General features: G+C 53.4%; 1 protein-coding gene across 2 annotated transcripts in view; it reads right to left on the bottom strand.

Annotated features, from left to right (window-relative positions):
* Positions 1-23,318, bottom strand: part of SMOX (spermine oxidase) — a 38,630-nt gene extending 15,312 nt beyond the window's left edge. The window contains exon 1 of one of the 2 annotated variants that reach the window (XM_041733418.1): positions 23,141-23,318. The gene's annotated coding sequence lies outside the window, so the exon portion shown is untranslated. The remainder of the gene's footprint in view (positions 1-23,140) is intronic. The other variant, XM_041733419.1, reaches the window with a different exon arrangement.
* Between the last annotated feature and the right edge of the window lie 727 nt (positions 23,319-24,045).

Here is a 24,045-nt window from a genome sequence, read left to right as displayed (position 1 = left end):
TTCTCACGCCTCCTGGTCTGACCCCTAGAGCTCCCGTCCCACCTTGCACCGCACCCTCCAACATCTCTTTCGCATAGGTTTAGCAAACGGGTTTTTTTCTAAGTAGGCCGAGGAGGCTGCGCAGCTGCTCGGCCGCCTGCCGACGCGCTCCGGCACCGGGGCTAGGACGCCACGTCCCCGCCTCCGGCCCGCGAACAACCTGCAAACCCGCAGACCGAGGCCGGCCGCGGGCGCCCAGCGCTTCCCCAGGCGGCCGGGAGGTGGCGCCCGCGGCGGGGCCCTCCGAGGCCGGGTCTCCGGGGGCCGGGGTTCCCCACCCTCCTTCCAGGGGAGCCGGTCGGCAGTCGCCCCTGCGGTCCCCTCCCTCCTCCCTCGGTCCCTCCCCGCCCCCTCCAGTGGGGCGCTGTGGGGTTCTGGGAGCCCGGGCTGCGGCTCGCGTCCTGCCCTCCCACCCGCCGGGCCCAGGTTCTCCTTCCGGGGACTAAATTTAGAGGAGAGGGTGTGGCTGCCCGCCCCGGGGCCAGCGCGCCTGCGGGGGGAGGGGGGGGTGTTGGGGCGACGCGGCCGGCGTCAGGTTGGTAAACACGCACCGGCGCTCAGAGCTGCTGCTGCCGCCACCTGCCCGGCTGCCCCGCTCCCCGCGATGCGACCACCACTGGAGCCCCCCCCCCCCCCCCCGCACCTCAAGCCAGGACCGGGACACTGCGTGCTGCTCTCCGGGCTCCATCTGCACCCCCTGCCCCGGGACCACCCTCCAAAACCGCCTCGCTTGTACCACAAAAGGGGACTGCTGCAGGGGTCTCACACCTGGTACCCCCCCACACTTCTTGAAAAACTCCCGTGGGGCCCAGAGCAGCGGGGAGGGGGGTCCCCACTCCCTTCTGAAGTCACTTCATAGAACCTCCAGTCTCTGTGGGCCACTGCTTCTGAAAACCCCGGGTCTAGTTCATCTGGAAGCTGAATAGGGGAAGGAACAGATGGGATGCAGCACCTTCCCAGCAGGCTACTTGAGCTTCCTGGCTAACCTCAAAAGTGGCCGGCTTGTCCTCACTACCTTGTTGTGATAGTCAAATAAGTCCCTACGTGGACGTTTGTCACAAGATTGGCAATATTTGCCAAAGCCTCAAGTGTGAAAGGCATCTGTAAATTATAAGCAGGGTGCCTTTGGGTTGGGGTTCAGAAATGCACAGTGGGATGTGGCAGGTGGGTACTTTGCCTTTCAGATGAACACAGGAAGACCCTGAGCTCCCAATGTTACCAGACAGAGACTTAAACTTGAACACGGGGCACACGGTAGAAGTAGGGAAGCAAGGGCCAGGTGGGTCACCTGCACCTCTGATTTTCACAAGGAATCCCACAGCCCCGTTCCCTCCAAGGCCTTGTCCCAGATGGGACTGCCAAGGAGCCTGAAAAGCCCTATGCACAGCCCACAGAGGGCAGAGGGATGAGGAGTCCATCCCAGGGGCCCCCACATCAACCCATGGAGCCAACACATCCTTGTGTCCAAACTGAAAGGGGCAGAGAAAAATCATGTGCAGGAACACCTACTGTGTGCCAGGCCCTCAGCTAACCCCTGAACTGGACCTTCCAGTGCTCTGTTATCTCCAGCCAGAGTGTAGAGGAGGGGGTGAGAAGCAACTTGTTTTCTGTTGGTTTGTGGCATCTTTTTCTATCAGGTTTTTTTGTTGTTGTTATTGTTTTGTTTGTTCATTTGTTTTAATTTTATGAAAAAGTGGCTTATGGAGGAAGAAGACTCACTTAATGCTCCTTCATGCCTGCCCGTCCTTCTCTTGCCTTTGGGAAATAAATAAATAAATAACATCCGCTCCTTGATCTGTATGCACAGGAGAAACAGAACACCCTGTACTTTTAGAGCAGATAAAGGAGAGAAGAAAAAAGTGCTGGCTCAGCCAGGCAGGGAGGAGGAGGAGGGGTGGGAGAGGAGGGAGGTGCAGGGCAATAGACACTTGTCTTCTTGCTCCTGCTTCCATGGCAAAATGAGAGTGGGAGCCTGAAGCTCCCATGTCCTCAAGCAGGCCAAGCCTAGTAGCTTCAAGAAATCAGGCCAGCCATGGCATGACCATCCCACCCTCATTCAGAATGCCCTACTGCCTCCCTCCTGACCTCTGCTCAGGCCTGCGAGCCACCACCTCCCCCTGCTGCCCAAAGCCAACACTGCCCTGACTGAACCTGCCCAAGAAGCCAATCTGGAAAGAAGGCAGCAGGCGAAGAGATGAAAAGAGGGAAGAAAGGTGCTGTCCCTGTGGCAGAGTCACCCAAGAAATAAAGATGAATACTAGGAGGCCAGGCCACAGGAGGGGCATTAGCAGCCAAGCTTGTGTCCACTGCCATCCCCCCACACACACTTTCTCTCAACACGCTTACCAGTTTCACTGCATCACCCTCAATTTTACCCTCTAAGAAATGCCTCCTAATTGCCAAATACCAGAGACACACTTTAGTCCTGGCCTCCTCCTGAGCCCCTCTTGGAAATGCCCAGAACTGAGCTGGGGGCACTATCTATCTCCTTGTGCTTCCCCATCATGGTTAAAACCGCTGGACCATGGCAGCCCTGGTCGCTCGGTGGTTTAGCGCCGCCTTCAGCCCAGTCGGGCTCCCTGTGGGGAGCCTGCTTCTCCCTCTGCCTGTGTCTCTGCCTCTCTCTCTCTCTCTCTCTCTCTCTCTCTCATGAATAAATAAATAAATAAAATCTTAAAAAAAAAAAAAACAAACAAAAACGCTGGACCACCAACCAGTCCCAAGGCTCAAAGTTGAATGCATCCTTAGGGGAAGACCAACCCTCTTCCATCAGGTCAAACCATGTCAACCCCACAGCCAGACTCACTGTCACCTCTACCCTCAATTTCCCCACACACTCGCTTGCCTCCATCTGAACTATACCCCTAGAGAATTGCTAGGCCTGCCCCAAGTCACACCCAGGCCCCTCACTGACCAGGAACATAACCCAGCAATTCACTGAGCACTAAACCATGTACCAGCATGGGGAAGGCCTCAGGATGTCAGCCCTTTACCCTCTGAACCCAGTTGCCCTTCTGGCTTCAGTTCTCACTCAGATGACACCAAACATAGATACTCCAACTTCACTGAAGTCTGAAGATCCCCAGTGCTGCCCACCTGAAGGCCTATAGGAAACATCCCTCCCTCACACATGTCAGAGAAGCTGGCTCTGACTTCTCTTAACATGCACCCCCTTGTGCAGGGCGCTGGGGCAGGGCAGCTACCTGCCTGCACAGCTGTATGTTGTTGAACCCACCAGCAAGCCCTGCTCTTCTGATGTTTCTTGAAGCAACAGACACCTTGGAAATGTGAGTTCCTTGTACTAGTTGGGCACTGTGCTCACTCTCCCATACGCTCACCCTCCCACACCTATCACACTTCTCTGTTCCCAAAGCATGGACATCTCACCTCAGGAAATCCTGTGCTATGATTCAGTAATGAGGCTGCAGCCCCCCGTCACTGAGCAGGGTATGGTCCCAGGCTACACTGGTGACCCCTCCCCAAGCCGTGGGAGTGAACCTAATGGAGGGCCAGTTACCTAGCTCAGTGCGGGGCGCCCTCCCTCCTCAGGATTGGAGTCCACTTCAGCTCACCTAGCAATCGGCAGGTCACTTCCCTCCCTGATGATGGCCACTACAACAAAACCACTGCCACAAAGGGCTAGCCTCCCAGGTGCCTCATGCCCCTCCAGGGTCTCCCCTCACAAGAAACAAACAAAACAAAAAACCTTACCCATCCTTGGCTCCCCTCTGAACATAGGCTACTCCCAAATGTGTCTGCCTCACTGTCGTTTCTCAAGGTCACCTCATGATGAATGACCCGTTTCCCAGAGGAGAACAGTATGGCCAAGGCAGTTAGCCCACCTGGCCCACCTCACCTCACCGTTAAGGGTCTAGACTCCACCAGCTGAAGCACTCCAAAATAGGCCCACCACTTCTAACCAGTTGTCTTCTCCCTTCCTATAAACCCCATGTTTGCTCATGCAGGCCTCTGGGCGCCACCTGGACCCTTCCCTAACCAATCTTGGGGACTTACAAGTCTCTCCTCTGAACAGATACTCCTAGTGCTCAAGGGCAGCAGCCCTACCTCAGTTTCCCTGGAGGAACCCCTCTCTGCTTCAGGCTTCTAACAGAAGAGAGGGAGGGGAAGGAAGCTGGAGGGAGGCAGGGAGCTGGTCCAGGGGAATCTCTTTGGACTGCCTGGCAGGTCTGGGAGGGATTTGGATTCTCCTGGGCCCCCCAGACAATGCAATTATTCTTCAAATGTACAAAACGCCCAGAAATCCCAGACCAGCTGCTTTGCACAGCGACCCAGACAAAGGGGCTCTGTGTCTGCACTCGAGGCCCCTCCTACCCCTCAACCCCAGGGAGGGGCTGGGCCCAAACCCCTCCCAGCCAGACCCTCCCCAGGCCTCCTCACCCAGACCAGGCAGCCAGGAAGTGAAAGAGGCAGGGCTGTCAGGCCAGGCCTGGCCAACCTCAGGGGCATGAGGGTGGGCAGTGAGAGGGGGTAAGCATGGGGTCAGGGCAGGGGCAGCCTGGGAGCCCAGACACCTGGGTTCAGGCCCCAGTTCAGTCTTTCTCTTATCAGGTAACCCTAGACTAGTGTCTTCCCTTCTCTGGGTCCTACCTGGCCAATACCCTTGAACTCACCCCAAGGACACAGCATCTGTATCCCCCCCCTGGACACGTTGGTTTAAGCCCCCATCTGATGCTTAACTGCCTCCTTTAGTCTTCCAGCTTTACCATCTGTAAAATGGGCATTGGTACCGCTATATGGTAGGACAGCTGGGAGGATTAAATGAGATAGTGTAGCCAGAAGGTGTGGTCCTGCCAGGGCCACCTCTGAGAGAGCAGAGAGGGGGAAGACCCCTGAAGAGACCAGGACAGAGACGGGAGGCCCGGGGGCTTCTCCTGGGGCCCAGGGCTCCATCTCACTTATAGAAGAACCCCAGTCAGCATCTGAGCTCAGACCCAGGCCTCAGCCTTGGCTCCAACCCTAGTATCAGATGAAAACCTTGACCCTGACTCAATCAGAGTACACCACAGCCTGTGTTTCACTGACCCCCAACTCTGAGTCAGCCTACATCCTACCCAATTCTGGAGGGTCGGGCATCAGAGACAATGGTCATCAGCTGACCCCAAGCCCATAAAAGGGACAAGGCGTGGGAGCCTCATTCCACAGAGCCCACCCACCAGCAGTGTTCCCTGGCTTTCACAGGCTAATGTGGGGAAAGTGCTCTGGGGGCCCCATCTTCCTTCCTGGCACTTAGACTTCTCTCTCAACACAATGTCTTTGTTACCCATATCTCTTCCTCACAACCAGATGTGTAAAGTCCCTGAAAGCACAACTTTGAAAGTCTTTGTAAGCCTTTTCAGAGCAGGAAGCCTACATGCATGGAGAGAGTGCCCTAGACCTGGCATATAGGGAGACAGAGCCAATGGCACAGCAATGGTACACAGGCAATAGTAGGCAGGAGGGGGAGGCATTCCTGAAGAGGTAAGCACTGGGGCCTGGCCTCTACTTCCCTGGATGCTGTGCAAGGCAGGATAGACCCAGGAGGATTATCCCAGGACCCCAGCTTATAGCCACCTACAGAGACAGACCATGGAGATGACCCAGCCCATGTTAGAAGCCTAGCTGGGGGTGGAGGAAGGGAAGCAGGCCTGGAAAGAAGCCAGAGAAAGGCTAGAACCCCTCTGATGCACAAAAAGCTCAACTGGCAGCCTCAATGACTGTGAAGCCAGAGAGAAACAGAGGCAGAGATGGGCCAAGGCAGAGCTCAGGACTATATTCTTGCCCCCATAGCCACACTCCTTTAGCTTTGCTCCACACTCCACCCTTGATAGCCTACCCCAAGCAAAAGTAAGTGAGTGGTTTACAACCAGATAAGGGGCTGGTCATGACTGCTTCTAAACAATCAGCTATGAACCTCTCCAAATCTGGGCCAGCCCACCAGCTCCAAACTCTGCTTCCATCTCCAACCCTCACTTCTCATACCCCACGCCCTGGGTTCCCATGTTTGTGCATGACTGCATGCAGACATCCTCTCTGGCCAGGTAGGCAGCCATCTCTCTGCAAGTAGGGCCCACGTTCTTCCCCTCAGATCCCAAAACTTCCAGATGCAAGCAAACCCCATGCTCCCTCAGCCTAAAGAGGGGTCAGGGGTCTGAGATGATGACTGCCACTCCTAGATGCTGCTGGAGATGAAATTTCCCAGAGAGCAGCCTCTGCCCCAACCAGTATGGTCTTGGCGGAATCCATTAGCCCTTGAGCCTCAGTTTTCCTATCTGAAAAATGGGAATAATAAAATAGCAACAATCACTCCTGCCCTGAGTGAGGCCAGACCTAACCCCAGACCCTATTAGCCAGCCTCCAGTGTCCCCCAGCAAAGTCCTTTAGGTCTCACCGTGGCTCCCTTCAGTAGCCCTTAGGATAAGATCCTGTGGCCTGGATTTCCTCCCTCTGATCAGGACCTCATGCCCAAACTCCGAATCCTCCTCCAGGAAGTCATCAACCACACCAGTGCAGGAGACCACAGAACTGATCACTGTCCTAGTGACCATACTGGTGTTGAGACTGCCCTTGGTGACAGAAGACCAGGCTGTGGGCAGAAGAGAGCTAAAGGGAGATGGTTCTCACAGTGACTCACTCCTCTGAGAGGAAGATCTCCTCGGGGTGAACTTGAGAGAAAATTAGCCTCAAGACAAAGTTACTAGCCCGATTTTGAGGCATCCAAGTCACTGTGGCCCTTGGGGAACCCCAGGAAGAGATACTTACATCCCTCCCTTTTCTACTCTCTCTATCTCTCACACACACACAATCACAAAAATATACTTCCTTATGATTCACTTGATGACCTAGCTTGACAAATAGTCTCCTCCTTTGAAGACATGCTATAGCACTACGGTTTTCATACAGGCCCTCCCTGGGATCAGATCACTTGTTTTTTAATACCAATGGTTTGAATCTTTACCACTAATTAGATGAGTGACCCAAGCCTAAGTATCTTCATCAGTACAATGGGGATAGAGTGCCTGCCTCACAGGGTTGAGTGTGACAATGCAAACTACTTAGCCCAGAGCCAGGCATGTAGCAACAATAGTTCTTATATTTGTTTTCCTCCAGGCCCAAGTGCATGCTAGTCAGGATCATTGGTTGGGGATTTGGCCAGGAGACCAAATGTGGTAGGGAAAGGGGAAGTTGAGCCAGTAGAAAAGTCTCAGACCTTCCTAAAAGATGACTCCAGAGCAAGACCTCCAGGCCTCAGAGAGCCACTCCACCCCACAGTCTGGTGACAGGAGGAACAGAGCATTAGGAGAGAAGGGCCACCCCACTTACTAGGGGTGCTTGGACCTCCCAGGCAAAGGCTATAAGGCTGAAAGTGAAACAAAAGGACAATCCATGTGGTCACCACCAATATGGCCCTCAATGACTTTGCTTCCTAGTACTTGTGCCCTAATGTGGTCCCCTCCCACACTGACCTGGGTAATAGGATATCACAGAGGTGACAGAGCATGACTTCTGAAACTGAGTCAGAAAATATACTGTGGCTTCTACCTTGCTCTCTTGGACTGCCTACCTGAGGAGAAGCCAGTCACCACCTTGTGAGGACACTCCAGAGATCCTATCAAGAGGCCCGTGAGGCAAGACACTGAGTCCTACCAACAGCCAAACCACCTTGCCAAGCTGTGAGTGAACCACCAGGAAGCAGATCCTCCAGCCCCAGTCAAGCCTTCAGATGAGTACAGCCCCAGCTGACATCTTGACTCAACCTCCTGAGAGGCCTCGAACCAGGAACACCCCCCTAAACTGCTCCCAAATGCCTGACCTACAGAAACCAAAAGGACAATAAGTAGCCTCTTTAAGCTACTATATTTGGGGATCACTTGTTATACAGCATAGGTCACCAATCCAGCCAACAATTCTGTCTCCCTAGAGAGCCCTAAGGTAGAAACGCTCCAGGCAGACTTCCCCATTCTACTCAGGATCCCAGCTCCCTTTTTTCTGAAATGCAGGGCTGTGCTGGAGTAAAAGAGAGGCTGGCCCAGGCCCTACAACCTACAAGCCCAGGAGACAGGAACTCTTTCTCAACCAGTGCATTAGGCTCCCAGGAGATTTTTACAAATGACCAATACCCACTCTCATACTGGGTCACTTAAATCAGACTCTTTGGGGTGGGAATGGGCATTTTAAAAGCCCTATATGATGCTCACATATGCCAAAGCTGAGGACCATCGCTCTAGAGCAGGCTCCCAGATGTAGATTCCAGGTCAGCCTGGAACATCCAGGGTCTGCTGTGCAGGAGGAGGAGGCAAAAAGAACAGCAAGGCCAAGAAGTACTCAAGATCCACTCCCTCCCCCAGCTTGGGCTTAACATCTTCCTCTGCTTCCTCTCCCCTGCTTCCCTGCAATGCCAGCCTCCACCCCCACCCCATAGTGCACCTCAAGCCAGACAAGTCCAACCTCTGCCCATGAGGACTGCTCCCCTAGAGAGGACCCAGAGCACAGGACAGGGTGTAGCATTCAGTGATCCTGGGGAAGATCTATTTCCTCACCTATAAAATAGTAATTGCCATCATGTCTGCTCTGCTCTCTCATGGGTCCTAGGCTCCCCATCAGATGTCTTCAAAGATTTAAATGTTTTGTTTCCCCCAAGATGCAGCCCTGACTGGCATTGCAGTTCTCCCCCTGGGGAGAACACAGCAATGGATCAAAGAGAGAAGGTTAAAAAAAAAAAAAAAAAAGAGAGAGAGAGAGAGAAGGTATGACAGGGATGTGATAAGAGCTATGATGGTGAATGTGGGAGAAGTTGGGACAAACACCTAATGGAGACAGGGAGAGGAGTCAGAGAAGATTTCCAGGAGAAGCCTGAGAAACGAGCTCCAGCGGGGGCAGTGCAGAAGCTCAGAGGCACTGCTTACAAGATCAACTCTCAATACCACTTTTCTCTCCTCCAGGTCTCATCATCCTCCAAGCTCCAGGCCAGGGAGCCCCTGTCCCAACGTGGCCATATTCATCTGACTTTCCTCTGCACTGAAACAGCCACCACCTGAGCCACAACTGCAGGTGTGCAGGGCACCCCGAGCTTCCTCAGGTGAGTCAGCCATGCCCATAAGCTTGCCCCCATGGGGACACCCAGGAGAAGAAGCAGGATAGCACTTGCCCCTCAGAGGGCATGACACTCCTCAGGCAGCACCCCAACCCTCCAGAGAAAGGGGCAGGATGCAGCCCTCAACAAACAACACAGGCACTGTAGACCCAGCAGAGTGCAAGGTGAAAAGCAGTGAGAAGTCTGAGGCAGAGGGGCATAGGACCTGGGGGTGGGGGCAGGGGGAGGATGTCTTAGCTGCATCCTAAAGCATGGGGGCATGTTCCAGGCCAGTGGGGAAGACCCTGGAGATAAGCACAAACAAGGTAGGAGAGAAAATGAGGCCTAAGGGGAGAGGGGTGAAAATGGGGGCGAGAGGAAGCAGGAGACAGATTTTCATTCACTCGTTCAAAATTGTTTGTCCTTACACCCATTAGGATGGCTGCTATCAAAAATAAATAACAAGTGTGGGTAAGGATGTAGAGAAATTGGAACCCTTGTATGCTGTTAGTAGAAATGTAAAATGGTATACCTGCCATGGAAAACAGTGTAGCAGTTCCTTTAAAAATTAAATATAGGGGTACCTGGGTGGCTCAGTCCATTAAGCAGACTATGCACTCAATGCACAGAGCCTACTTGGGATTTTCTCCCTCCCCTTTACCCCTTCCCCTTCTCACACGCTCTCTCTCTCTAAAATAAATAAACAAAATCTTAAAAAAAAAAAAAAGATTTTCCCTCTCCCTCTGCCCCTCCCCCCTCGCTTATTTGAATGAATGAATGAGCGAATGAATGAATGAATGAATGAATATGAAATTTAACTATAAAGTTAGCATATGATCCAGCAATTCCACTCCTGGGTATATATGTGAAAAAATTGAAACCAGGGTCTTAAAGACATATTTGGACACCCATATCCATCAAAGCGTTATCCAAAATAGCCAAAAGGTGGAAGCCACTCAAGCATCCATCAACAGATGATAAACAAAATGCTGTAGACACATACGATGGAATATTATTCAGCCTTAAAAAGAAGAACATTCGGGGATCCCTGGGTGGCTCAGCAGTTTAGCACCTGCCTTCAGCCCAGGGCGTGATTCTGGAGTCCCGGGATCGAGTCCCACGTCGGGCTCCCTGCATGGAGCCTGCTTTTCCCTCTCCCTGTGTCTCTGCCTTTCTCTCTCTGTGTGTCTCTCACGAATAAATAAATTTAAAAAAGAAGAAGAAGAACATTCTGATACCTGCTACAACATGGATGCACCTTGAGGGCATCATGTTAAGTGAAATTAGCTGATCACAAAAGGACAAATACTATATGATTTCACATATATGAGGGACCTAGAGTGATCAAATTCATAGACACAGAAAGTAGAGTGATGGGTGACAGGGGCTGGGAGAGAGAGGAGAGGGGGAGTCATTGCTAAATGGGAATAGCTTCAGTTTTGAAAAACGAAGAAAAGTTCTGGAGATGGATGGTGAGGATGGAGCACAACAATGTGAACATCCTTAATACCACTGCATTGTATACTTAAAAATGGTTAAGAGGGTAAATTTAATGTTATGTATATCTTACCTCAGTAGATACATGAACAAAAACGTTTAGTGCTACTCTGTGGCAGGTACTTGGGACACAGCAACAGCCAGAACCACCAACCCCCCAGAGAATCTAGTAGGTCAAGAGTGTGACAACTGTCACCAAACAAAACAAAAGCAGGGTGAGGGGAAAGGCAACTACTCTGTGTGGGGGGAGGTCAGCAAAGTCTGCTGATAAGGTGACACTGGAGCAGAGGAAGTGACAGGCAGGAGGGGAATAGAGGATGAGAGTGCTGTGGTGACCTCTTGGGGACTTGCTGAATGACAGGATGCGGGGGTGAGGGCCAGGGCAAGATCAGGATGACTTGGGTGACCAGTCATGACATCATCAACCCTGACAAGTTCTGTGTCAACCGGCCACCCCCTCTCCCCTTCACCACAAGCCTGTGGATAGGAAGGAGGAGAAACTGAGAAAAGAACTTGGTACAGGATCCTCAGGTGAGAGGGGGGCCCAGGGCTGCCCCGGCTCCCAGCAGCCCCTGACCAGACCGGCATGGGCCGCCCCACACAGAGATCCACCCATTCTGCGGATGGGGCCCTCGGAGCCTGGGAGGCTTCTCCCCTCTCCCTGCCAGGAGCCGCAGCCGCCTCAGTTCTGGGGTGAGGGAGGACAGCCCAGTCAGCACTTTCCACTGACTCTTTCAAAACCACTGACAAGAACCGAGGCTGGGAGGCAGACTCAGCCTGGGCACAGCTCCCCCCGGCTGGCCCCTCGTGACTGCACAAAGCCCATCTGTGCTTGGACTCGGAGCCCCGGGAGGAGGGAGGTCTCCTGCAAGCCCATCCTCTCTCCTGAGCCACGGGGTCCCCACTCTGCCTCGCTGAGGACACACCCCCACAGAGGCACCGCAGCCCTGGCGACACAGCAGGGCTGCCCACGGCTTATGGGGGTCCACGCAGTGCTTGTGGGGACCTGATATGCCTAGCATGACTCCGTACCCCCTCCACTGTAAACTCTTCTGGCAAAGCTCCCTCTCCTGCGGCCCCCACCCACCACTGTTTATCACAGGGCGAAGGTGGCATGCATGACCACGAAATGAAAAAAAGGAAAAACATCCTCAAAAACCCAGTCACCAGATACCTTCCATAGCAAACTTGTCTTACGGAGCCCTTTGCGTGCCAGACCCCATGCTGGGGACTTGCCAGTTCACTGAATCATTTAATACAACACCCTGCTGCCCATTTTACAGATGACGAAACAGCTGGAGAAAGGTTCACAGATGTGATGGAGGCCGCCCTTGATGGAGTGAGGGGCCGAGCAGGGCTTGACAATGCTGAGCTCATCTCTTTCTGCCCAATGTTCGCTGGGTTCTCAGGCTCCCACTCAGCCTCCCGAGGCAGCAGGCCTGAGGACTGCCCTCGGCTTGGCACTTCTCCTGCCTTACCCTCCCTGCAGACTGACACTGAACACATTGTGCCAGGCACTTGGGGCTGGCAGGAGGTATCCCCGAGCCTGGCAGCTCAGCCCAGCTGCACTGCCAAAACCTGGGGCTGCCACTGGAAGGCCACCTGCCTCCCAGCCGAGGCACTGGTGGGGCGCCCTTAGCCTCTCCACCGCAGGACTGACTGGCTTCAGGCTCACCAGGTACTACACAATGCCAGGCCATAGCCCTTGGCCCTTGGTTTTGTTTCCATAACTAGGCACAGGAACAGAGGTCTAATTGCTTTTGCCTGCACAAAAGGAAATTCTAAGACCAACTAACTCATGCTTTCCTCTTGACAGTCACCTCCCTTCTCACTGGCCCAAGACATTCCCCACCTGGTACCTTCAGAGTGGTTTACCTGTGCTCTCCTAATAAGTCTTAACACGGGATCACCCAAAAGGGCTCTCCATAAAGTTCAGCCCTGAAGCCAGAACCCCCACCCTGGACCCCTGCCCCAGCAAGAGCTGGAACAAGATCTGGAAAAAACCAGTGGTGTGGGCTTTCAAAACACCTGTGTGGGCCCTAAGCCCATGATTTCATCCATAAAACACCTACGGAGTTAAGACGCTAAGCTTGGACAATAAACATATTCTTCAAGTCCTTTAGTTGAGTTCAAAGACAGACTTAATAACTCACCAACTTTTGAGATCAAGAAACATCTAAGTTCTTATAAATTTTGTCATCATCATTATGACTACTTTTGCCAAGCACAGGTGAGGTACGAGCCCAGGGCAGAGGAATATATCCATTGATGCTCACATCAATACCCCCATTCTGCAGAGGAGAAGACTGAGGTTCAGAGAGCTTCCACAACCTGCCATCTGACATAATGCGCTCCAGAATTCACTTAGCAAAGATCTCAATGCTCAGGCTCTACTCTTTGATAAAACCAAGAAATGAAAAAAAAAAAAAAAAAAACCAAGAAATGAGTCAATCTGGTTCTTTCCTTGAGTCACCTTTTCAGATTAACTCAAAAGATTTGCATTAATTGCGTATGATTTTTTTTAATTTTCCAAAATAAGAAAAAGAGAGTAAAAGAGATCTGTGTGTTTAACACTTAAAAGCCCCACTTAAAAGTCTTTCTTGAGGATGTCTGCACATTGAGGGTATTGAGTTGCCCCCTGCTTGAGTCATCTTCAAATCTAGATGACTTGAGGTCTCGTTTTAGGCCAATCTGAAAGAAAGACCCATCAGCCCTTCCTTCATCTGGAGGAGTCTGGAGTTTGGGGGGCTGGGCTGGGCTGGCGTGGAGAGGAAGCCTGGTTGTATAGGGAGGCATGGTTGAAGGTTTGGGGACAGGCTCTCCGGGGGCTATGAAGGAGAGAAAGAGTACTAGACCAGACATTTTAAAACCTGGCTTTGAGGCCCAGTCATGCCATTTGCTGGCAATGCCAAGTGTCTCTGTCTGTGAAATGGGGTAATAGCTCATGCCTGGGGTGGGGGGTGTGGAGAGGAACAGGAACTATGGGTCTGCCAGGGCCAGGCACAAAGTTGGCAGAGACTGGCTAGGTTCTTTCTTCTGTTTTCTAATAAATTACAAATCATTTCCCAGTGCTGCTTCTCTTGGTCTTAAATTACCTTCCTTAGCATTCTTCCCCTAAGAAGCAACTAAAAGGGTAAAGGCATCTGGACTAACTGAGGGGGCAGGGGTACTCCACACACCCCAAGCCAGGCTGCACCTAAATGCTTTTCTTCATCTTCCGTCCTCTCAGCCTCTGATGTAGAGAGAGCAGGAAAAGCCCTGATGCCCACCTGTTTGGGGAAGAAAGAGCCGGGGCAGGGACACCTGGGTGGCTCAGTGGTTGAACATCTGCCTTTGGCTCAAGTCATGATCCCAGAGTTCTGGGATCAAGTTCTGGATCGGGCTCCCTGCATGGAGCCTGCTTCTCCTTCTGCCTGTGTCTCTACCTCTCTGTCTGTGTCTCTCATGAATAAATAAGTAAAATCTAGAAAGAAGAAAGAAAAGAAAAGAAAGAAAAGAAAAGAAAAGAAAAGAAAAGAAAAGAAAAGAAAAGAAAAGAAAAGAGAAAAGAAAGAAAGAAAAAAGAAAAGAAAAGAAAAGAAAAGAAAAGAAAAGAAAAGAAAAGAAAAGAAGGAAGGAAGGAAGGAAGAAAGAAAAAGGAAGGGAGAGAGAGAAGAAGGAAGGAAGGAAGGAAGGAAGGAAGGAAGGAAGGAAGGAAGGAAGGAAGGAAGGAAGGAAGGGAGAAAAGAAGAGAAGGAGAGAAAAGGAAAGAAAAAGAGAAAGAAAGAAAGAGCGAGCGAGCCAAGGCAAAGGAGGAGAAGAGGCTGGCACTGGGCTGGGCCAGAAAGTTCACGGAGCATCCTCTGCCAGGGCCTCCCTGAGTGCCGAGCGCCTTCGTCAGTCCTGAGCCTGTCCGCCCCAGCGCACCATTACAGCAGCTTCTAGGTCACTGCTGGGGTGGCCACACCCCGTCTCCTCCACCTGAGCTGCTGAACAAAGAGCCCTCACACCTCGGAGGAAATGAGATGTGGCAGGGGGCAAAGCAGGGTAGCCTCACTGACAGTCCCCACCAGTCACAGGGGAGCAGAAAAGGAGAGGCAGGGAGTAGGGGCCCACCCCTCCTGCACTTGCAACACCCCTTCCAGGAAGGCGACAGGGTGAGACTCTTAACCTTTTGGGGAAAATGACTCAGAGCTCTGAGAATCTGGGAAGAAGGGTCATGGAGGCAACCTGACCCCTCCCCATGCTTTGAGCCATAAAGGGGCATAGCCATTCTGTGAGGAAGCCCAATGTGTGTATTTTAAGGGGGTCCTGCACTGCCACCCCACCATCACTGCACACCCACACCATGTGTCGCACTAAAGCACCATTCTGATCAAACCAGTACCCTGCTCAAAGACCTTCAGTGGCTCCCCAGAGCTGGTTTCTGTCACCTTCCTGCTGCCTTTAGCACCCCATCTCCCGCACACATACCCCTTACTGGGTCTTCTGACTCCCACCCCCAGACTAGGCCTGGGAAATCTCATTCTGTCAAAATATCCTCACCCTGCTGGCCACTCCTCCAAGCAGCAGATCCAGGCTACCCTCGCCCTCACTTTTTTCCTTCCTACAGAAGATCACTCCTCTGGTCTAACTGGGACCCACCTGAACCCTAACCATGCTCTCTGCTGGCGTTTGTACCTCCTCACGTCCCTGACAATGGTCCTCTTCCCTGGGTTCCTCCTGGAGACACTGCCTACAGCCACGTCAATCACACAAAGAGCAGCCAACCAGTATTCGAGTGTCACAATGGCCCTACAAGGGAGGTCACATTATCCCCCACAGTCCAAATGAAGAAACTGAGGCACAGAGCAGTTTCACTTCTGGCCCAGAGATCACAAACCCACTCTCTAAGGTGAAAGGCTAGGAGACCTTGCAGAGCAAGATGATGGCAGGGGAGGGGTGGGAGGAGGCCCTCCCAGCATCACAGAGACCCAGGCCTGGCTACCGTTGGGTCCTGGGCAGCACAGTGGTCCTCCAGGTCCCTTCCTCAATCATCTAGTCCAGTGAAGCAGAGCTGTTGCCACTAGAACCCGGTGCTGGCTCCGGGCCTGGATACCTTCTGACCAATCCTCCCTCTGCAGTACCCTTTTCTTCCACTGACTGTCTAAATAGTACCCATCCCACCAAACCCACCTCCTTCAGGAAACTATCCATCCATCTGTCTTTCCCTACCTGGTACTTCCAGGCTCACCCATCACCCATGTTTGTGGTCTCTTGTGGAGCAGCATCTCTCCACAACAGCCCTTCCCACTGAGTGTTTTCCTGGTCAGAGGGACATATTTTTAGGAAGTCTTCCCCCCCCCCAAAAAAAAAAAAAAAAAGATTTTCATGGTCAAATCAGTTTAGTAAACACCAAAAGGCGGGCAGCCCAGGTGGCTCAGAGGTTTAGCACCACCTCCAGCCCCGGGCATGATCCTGGAGACCCAGGATGGAATCCCATGTCGGGCTCCCTGCATGGATCCTGCTTCTCCCTCTGCCTGTGTCTACCCCCACCCTCCACCCCCGTCTCTGTCTCTGTCTCATGAATAAATAAATAAAATCTTTAAAAAAAAAAAAAAAAAGGAAACACCAAAAGGTTTCTCTTTTTTTCTGTAGGACTTGTCAGAACCTTTAATTCTCTTAAATGCACTCTGAATCTCCCATAGACTGGTTATTTGCCAGTTTCTACCCTTATCTGTCCCAGAACCCCTGAGGTTTTTCAGAAAACTCTGAGAAATGCTGCCCCCTCCTACCCCTTCAGAACAGCCTGGCACAGCAGAGGGCACACAGGCAAGGATCACAGGGTGGGTATCCTTTTAGGACATATATGGGACATTTGGGGAACTCAATCTGATAGCCCCTCTTGGCACTTCCCTGTCTGTCCCTTCCACCTTCCTTTGGGTGAAGTGACTGCCTACCCTCCTGCCAGCATCTGGAGGGACCTCATCTAACTGGAGCCCTCAGATACCAACCTCCTCCCACCCCACCAGTCACATAGAATCCAAACAGCAAGGGGCCCTAGGAAATCCCCAAAGCAAGCTGGACAGTTCTTTGGGCAAACTACTTATTCTACTCTATCATTAGCATTGAGTTTTAATATGAGACCAAAACTAAAACGTATTAAGCTACTGTTCTAGAAGATGCAGTGCCCCACAGGCAAACCCTGTAGCCCTCCCCCACCTGCTCTCCAGGGAGGGGACTGAATCCTTTGATTTATAGGAAACTAGGGCCTCAGAGGGAAGCAGACACTTGCCTGTAGCAGCCCAGTCAGGGGCAGAGCAGAGAGAAGCATCCAGGTCCCCCCACTTCCAGGTATGCAGGGAGGTGGCCCAAGAGGGATGAGACCCCAACAGCGGCTCACGTAACCATCAGTGCCAGCTGTAAGGACCCACAGATGCCAGAGGAAGAAACGCTGCACACCCTGGGGGTGACAGGTCAGCGGCTGGAGTGAATTTGGGCATTTTTAAGAGAGGGTAGCAATGTCTAGGACTGGAGTCAGCTGTTTCCCCAATCTTCTTGGCCCCACCCTCGCTGGAGGAAGAGTGCTTACCCCAGATTGGCTACCCACAGGGCCAGGCTCAGCTGTCAGCAAAGATAAGATGCCTTATATGCCAGCTGTATGTCACCCTGCCTTGGGGCAGTCACCTAAGACACCCTCTCATGGTCTTGAGAGTTCCTCACTGTCAAGTACTCTGAAAATCAGGCCAACGTTACAGGTCTGAGACCCCAGAGGCCTTTACCCAGCCCCACCTCCCAGCAGAGTGGCCATTGTATTCACACCCTCTATCTACTCCGCTCCACTGGGCCCCCACACAAGCAGCTCCTATGCCAACTACAACACAGTCCACAGGAGCCAGGATGGTCCCCTTTACCTGTTCTAGGTCCCACTTGACCTGCACCTCCCCCTGTACCTACCTGTCTGGGCCCCTGAGTCCCCAGTCTCAACCCTCACTACACAAAGATGGCCCATGGACCAGCAGGTCTGTACCATCCAGGAATGTGTGAGAGATGCAGAGTCTCAGGCCCTGGCCTTGACCCACTGAATGAGAGCTTACATTTTAACAAGATGCCCAGGTGATCCATGTGTTAGAGTTTGAGAAGCACTTTCATAGACCACTGGTCTAATCAAGTCATCGCATCCCGAAGCCTATAACCTTCGATGGCTCCCCAGGGCCCAGGGAATCAAGTCTAGACTCAGCAGCTTGGCAGTTAAGCCCTTCCCTGACCTGGCTTCAACCCAGTTCTCCAAGCTTGGGCTCTCCCTCCACCTTGGGAGTACCATCTCCTCCTCTGTTGGCTAATCCTGCCCAGGACTTCAGGGCCTTCTATAGCATCACCTCCTCCAGGAAGCTGGTCTGAACCATACTTCCTTATATCACATCTGGCATGGCTCACTCATTTCCTGCAGAGTGGAGATCTTATCTTGTGTTCCCAGTGGCTCTGAGCACCAGACTGGGGCACAGGTGCTGACCACAGGTAACAAGGTCCAGATGAGGGGGAAGTCCACCCTCAGCTCCAGCCTGCCAGCCTCCAGCTCTGCCACTGTCTTCACCTTGACTCAGCACACAAGGACTCAACATGGACAAGTCTCCCTGCCAGAGGAGGGGGCACTCCCAATAACCATGGGCCTGGTGAGCTTCTAGCAGCAATGTGCCTCCTCTGTGCCTCAGTTTTCCAAAATGAAAAGAACGCCACCAACTCTTCCTCTTTTCCTGGGGGACTGGCAGGATCTGCCGAGATTGATGAGCAGACTTCTTAATCTGTAGGGCTCAGAATTTGGAGCAAAGAGACTCCACTCCTGTATGGCCAGCAACCCTTGTTCAGCCGGCCAGCCAGCCAGGCCCCAGGGAAGCCAAGTCACTTGCCCAGAGCCATCCTCATGAACAAACAGGAAAGCCTCGAAGGACAGGGCTGCCGCACCCTCTGCCCACCTCCCTCCTTCCTGGCCCAGTTCCTCGGGGCTGGCACCTCGTGGGAAGTCCTCACTCTTATGCTAGGCCTGCAAGAAGGCACTCAAGCATGTAACCTCGAGGAGTTCCCAACCTCCACAACTTCTGGGGGGCAAAGAAAAAGTCTTTCCAATCCCATTTTACAGATAGACAAGAAGAGGTAAGGACAAAACCAATAGAGATGTGGATTAAGCTCTATTCAGGTCTCATTTCTCTGTTACCCTAGCTCTGCTCAAACCTCCATCTGCACTCCCCAAGGCCAAGTCTGAAGCTCCACCTCACAACATTCTAGAAGTAATCCAAAATAGACAGCTTATCTGCAGAGCCCCTATCTGACCTCCTGAGTTCTCCAGAAGCAGATGAAGAGGGTAATGGGCAATGCTAAATCCAGAGGGGTGACAATCTTTTTCTTTTTAAGATTTTATTTGTTTATTCATGAAAGAGAGAGAGGCAGAGACATAGGCAGAGGGAGAAGCAGGCTCCCTGTGGGGAGCCCAATGCAGGGACTCTATCCCAGGACCCTGGGATCACAACCTGAGTTGAAGGCAAACACTCAACCACTGAGCCACCCACATGTCCCAAGGGGTGACAGTCCAGTGGCATCCCAAGCAGGGAGCTGTTTTTGTACCAGCTTCCCCAGCACCCCAAAATCACAGTATACCTGATGCCCAACTATTTGGCCTGGACCTGGAGCCCCTCCTAGAAAAAATGCGCAAGAAGCAAAGAACCTCAGCTGCCCACTCAGGTGAGGACCCCTTCTGCCTTAGAAATTATGACTTCTTTCCTACCTCCCCAGCCCCCAAGGTCAGGCATCTCTGGGAGTCAAGAAAAAACCCTTGTGTGTAAAGAAGTCTTCAGCTGTTGCAGATCTGAGTGGCATAGGAGAAGTGGCAGAGCAGAGTGGGTTAAGGCACGGATTCCAGAGTCACGCTCCCTGGGTTCAAATCCTCACTCTGTCACTACTGAGTTTTATGACTGTGCCTCAGTCTCCTCATATGTAAAACGGGAATAAGACCTACCTTATAGAGTATTTGTTAAGAGGATTAAAGGAATTAATGTTTGCAAAGTCTTTACAATGCATGGCACCCCATGAGTATACCAGGTCCTGGCCCAGCTTCTTGTGCTCTGCTTGATTTCTCCGGCCCAGGATATTCCCCTTGCTCTCACCTATCTCAGCTCCAGCTCCTAGTTCCAGCGCTCCTCTCAGAGCATCCCCTTGATACATCACCAGTCCCTCTACCCAGGACCCTCCCAGAGCTGAGGTCCCTTGGCTTTCAGCTCTCCATTTGGAGAGCATTAGCCACACAATTTAATTCCCAGCTGACTCCTTTGTACAAAGAGGAGAGCTGTGGGTGGAGAGACAAGGGTCTATAGAAAGACCCCTGGCCCCAGCTTCTTCCTCCCCTTCAACTCCCTGCTCCCAGGGTTGGGCACCCAGCAGGCACCCAGGGAGTAGGCCTGAAACAAATCTCTTGCTGCCCAGACCACCCCTATCTCCTGATTTAGATAACACACATACACACACACACACACACACACACACACACACACACACACGGCCCTCTGTTGACCTAGCCTGGATTTCCACCAAAGAGAGCAAAAGAAATCATTGGTGCCCAACCCACCACAACCTCCACCAACTCTACATCCCCCAGACCTGCCCGATCTCCCCCTGGGCATGCAAACCTGCTCTTGAGCTGCTTGTACCTTTCTCACTTTCCTGTTTCATATCCCACCAGCCCTTCTCAATCTTACAGCAATCTGCACAACTTCTTTTCTGGAAGGAAAATTAAAACCCTCAGGTCATCTAAGGGTTAAAGTAGGCTCTTGCACTGACCGCAGTACCCATGTCTTTCTGCCTAACCCAGCCCTGACCTTCCCACCTGGCTCAAGACTTCCTGAGAGCCAGTTTACATGCCAGGGATTGTGCTAGATGCTCCAGATACAGCAGCGGGGCATTCAGTTAAGGTCCAGCCCTTGAGAAGCCAGAAAAAGTAAAGAGACAACTGCAACAAATGGTTAGGGATGGTGATAAATATAATGAAGAATGGAAACCAGGTGCTATGACGAATTACACGGCAGTGGTGAGGGGACCTCTACCAACATGGGGAAGACATATTTAAGTTGAAACCTTAAAATTAAGAGGGAGCAGAGCCAGCCCAGTAGAAAACCCTAAAAGAACACTCCGGGCAGAGAAAACAGAACAAGCAAAGGCCCTGGGCAGGAAAAACCTCAAGGGGCAGAAGTGATTCAGATGTAGCTATTAGAAAAAAAAAAAAAAAAAAGATGTAGCTATTAGGAAGAATGCAAAGGGGACAGTAGTTAGGAGAAGGCTGCAGGAGGTCAGCAGTGGCCAGATCATGGAGGGTCTGATAGGTCTGACAGGAAAGTTCTGAAAGTTTATTCCAAGTGCAATAGGGAGCTTTAAGAGTTTTAGAGAAATATTATCTAATCACTATATTTCTAAATCATTCTTGCTGCTCTCTTACAATAGATTAGAGGTGGGCAAGTGGGAATTTTGGGAAAGCAGATAGTAGCTACTACAGCATTTGGGCAAGACAGAAAAGGTGGCATGGCCTGGGGCAGTAGCCTGGGGCCATAGCAGTGGAGTCAGAGCATAAAGAACAGGCCTGAGATTTTGCAGAAAAAGCCAAAAGGACACGCTGTTGGACTGGGTATGGGGAGAGAAGCAGAGGGAGGAGCTGGTGCCACCTGTTCCTGTCTTTAAAGGTGGGTAGGTTATGAGCTGTTTAGAGAGATGGAAAGGCCCATGGAGGGTCACATCTGGTGAGTGCAGTCAGGGTTCTGTGTCATCCATATGAAGTTCTCATACCTACAAGACATCCAGGGAACCCTAAATCATCATCAGGTGGGTGGCTAGATAGAGAAGCTGGGGCTGGTGACAAAACTTGCTACTTAAAATCACAAGAAGGAAAATGATGTACACTTAAAATCAGTGTGTTTGTAAATTAATGCTTGATTTTTAAAAATATAAGAGAGAATGAGAGCTGGGAGGACAGGTAATTAGAGTGGAGTCAGGAGAGAGGAGGGGCTGAGGACAAAGCTCTGGGATCCTCCAACATTTAGAGCTGAGTAAAGGAGTTATCCCCAAAGATCTAAGGAAGGGCTAGCCAGGGAGGGAAGAAGAAAAACAGAAGTAAAGAGAGAATATTGATTCTAAAGGAGAGAAAATCAACAAGACCAAGGGGTCAAGGAAGACCTGCTTGTGGGGGCGTGGAAATCCCCAGAGACCTTGACTGGGGCGGTTTCAGGGAAGTGGTAGGACCAAAGCAAAGGAATGTGCTCCAGAAGAGCAGGTGCAGACAGCTCTTTGGAGAAGTTCTGCTGTGAAGAGAAGTAGTTCTGCACACCGAGGGAGAATGAAGGATGAAGGCAAAACAGAAAGCTATAAATGAGGGAAGGAGGGTGTCCAGGCATGTTCTTATCCTGTTGTGAATGATCCAGGAAAAAAAAAAAAAAAAGCCACTTCTAGCACTGGAGAGAGGGGAAGTAATTCAAGAATGTGGGACAGGGAGCACCTTGGAGCCCAAGTGGAGGTATGGGCCTGTGGCAGGAACTGAGATGCTTCCTCCCCCCTCACAAGAAGGGAGGGGAGCAGAGGCGGCAGATTACAAATGCGGGCCTTCACTGGACATGCTTCCAGATGCACACCTCCCCAACTCCCCATTCAGGCTTACTCCAACGACCCCTGGGGCACCTGCTGTTTTCTGCCTCTTGCTCCAAACACCAAGTTGCCCCCGTGGCACGGAATGTGTCACCAGCAGCAGGTTCTGCAAACAACCTGTGGGTACATCTCACCATTCTTCCCAGCCACTGCACTCACCTCATCGGGGCTGTGCCCCTTCCTAGTGCTAGCTCTGTGGGGGTCCCTCACCTGCCCCACCAGAGCCCCCCGCCCCCAACCCCGAGGCGATGGCCTCTCCAGCTCCTCCCCCAAAGGAGCAGTCAGTACACCCTACCCCTTCCCTAGCCTGGCTCCCTAGTTGGCCCTTGGGAGAGAGCTGCTCTCCACCCCCGCCCCCCACCCCAGACCACCCGGCCAGCCGGAGGGAAGGCGGCCCAGCCTCTCCCCGCGCCCCGGCTGTAGCCCCGGAGCCTTCTCTTCCCTCCCCAGGGCCCCCCCCTGGACCGCCCGAGTCGTCGCGGGGCGCCGGCTCCCAGCTTTGTCTGCGCCCACCGAGCGCGCCCGCCGGGCGCCCCGGGCGCTCCCCTGCAGCACGCGGCTCCGGGGTCGGCTCGCCCTCCCCTCCCCCCGCGTGCGCTGGCTCGGCCGGCGCAGCCCCGGCCCCGAGATCACCCCCCGGCCGGACCACCGCTTCCCGGGACGCCGCCGCCGCGAGCGAGGGGGGCGCGGCGCCCACAGATGTCCGCGAGCCCCGGGCACCTCCGCGCACCCCAGCCCGAGCGCCGCGCAGGCTGCCGCAGCCCCGGGCCGCCGGAGCCCCTCACCCTCCCGCGGGCGGCCGCACCCCCCGCGCGGGCGAGGGCTGGGGGCTCCCGGCGGGGTCCGGGGCCCGGGGGCCGGGGGCCGGGGCGCGGGGCGCGGGGCGCGGGCGCGCGGTACCTTTCCCTGCTGAGCCGGGGAAGTGAGTGTGCGGCGAGCGGCGCTCCCCGGCCTCCTCCGCCTCCCCTCCTCCTCCAGCCGCCTGGCTTCCTCCTCCAGCCGCCGCCGGGACCGTAGGGGCCCGAGCCAGCCGCCGCGGCCTGTGTGGGGCCCCGCTCCGCCTCGCGTCCCCGGCCCACCCCGCCGGGTCCGCCCGGCCCGGCCCCCCGCTCCGCCTCGGGGCGGGGACGCGCCCAGCTCCTCCCCGGCCCGGCCCGCCAGGGGCGGGGAACCGGGCGGCCGCAGCCCGGGACGGCCGGGCCCCCGCCCCGGAAGCCCCCGGCCCAGCCCTCCGCACCTGGGCGCCACACCGCCCCCTCCAGCCGGGGCCGAGCGTCCGCACTCCGCTCCAAAGGAAAAGTAGCTAGCCCAGCCCTGCCCGCCCTGGGCCGGCGTACTTCAGGCCAAGGCTGCCGCGGGGAGACGCGCAGAGCCAGGACGCGGGCCTCAGTTTACCCGCGCGGAATCCAGAACCCTGCTTTTGGAGGGAAGCCCCACCCGCTCCGGGAGCTGCCTTCACTCGCGCAGACCCTACCCTGGATCTCAGTTAGGGATCAGTGGATTCATCCCCGGGGCGCCCACTAAATTTTTTCTCCCCAACACCGGTGCCTCCACTGCCACTGCCACCTGCCCCCAGTCCACCACGCCTCCGAGACTTCTGTGCCTCAGTCTCCAACCCTACACAGTAGAGGGTGGGGCAGGGGGGCACTCAAATTGCCGCAGCCCGTCCCTTCGCAGCCCACTAAGCAGAAGTGGCCTCTTTAGGAAAATAGCCTTCAGTGGTACCCACTGCCTCATCCTTGATTTAATAAAAATCAAAGCAAATAGCTGTGAGGGTCACTTTTCATTCTCTTTTAAAAATCATA

This window comes from Vulpes lagopus, chromosome 18 (genome assembly GCF_018345385.1).
Source record: "Vulpes lagopus strain Blue_001 chromosome 18, ASM1834538v1, whole genome shotgun sequence".
NCBI classification, from domain to species: Eukaryota; Metazoa; Chordata; class Mammalia; order Carnivora; family Canidae; genus Vulpes; species Vulpes lagopus.
Note: the sequence above shows the minus strand (reverse complement) of the source record. Positions and strands in the feature narration are given on the sequence as shown.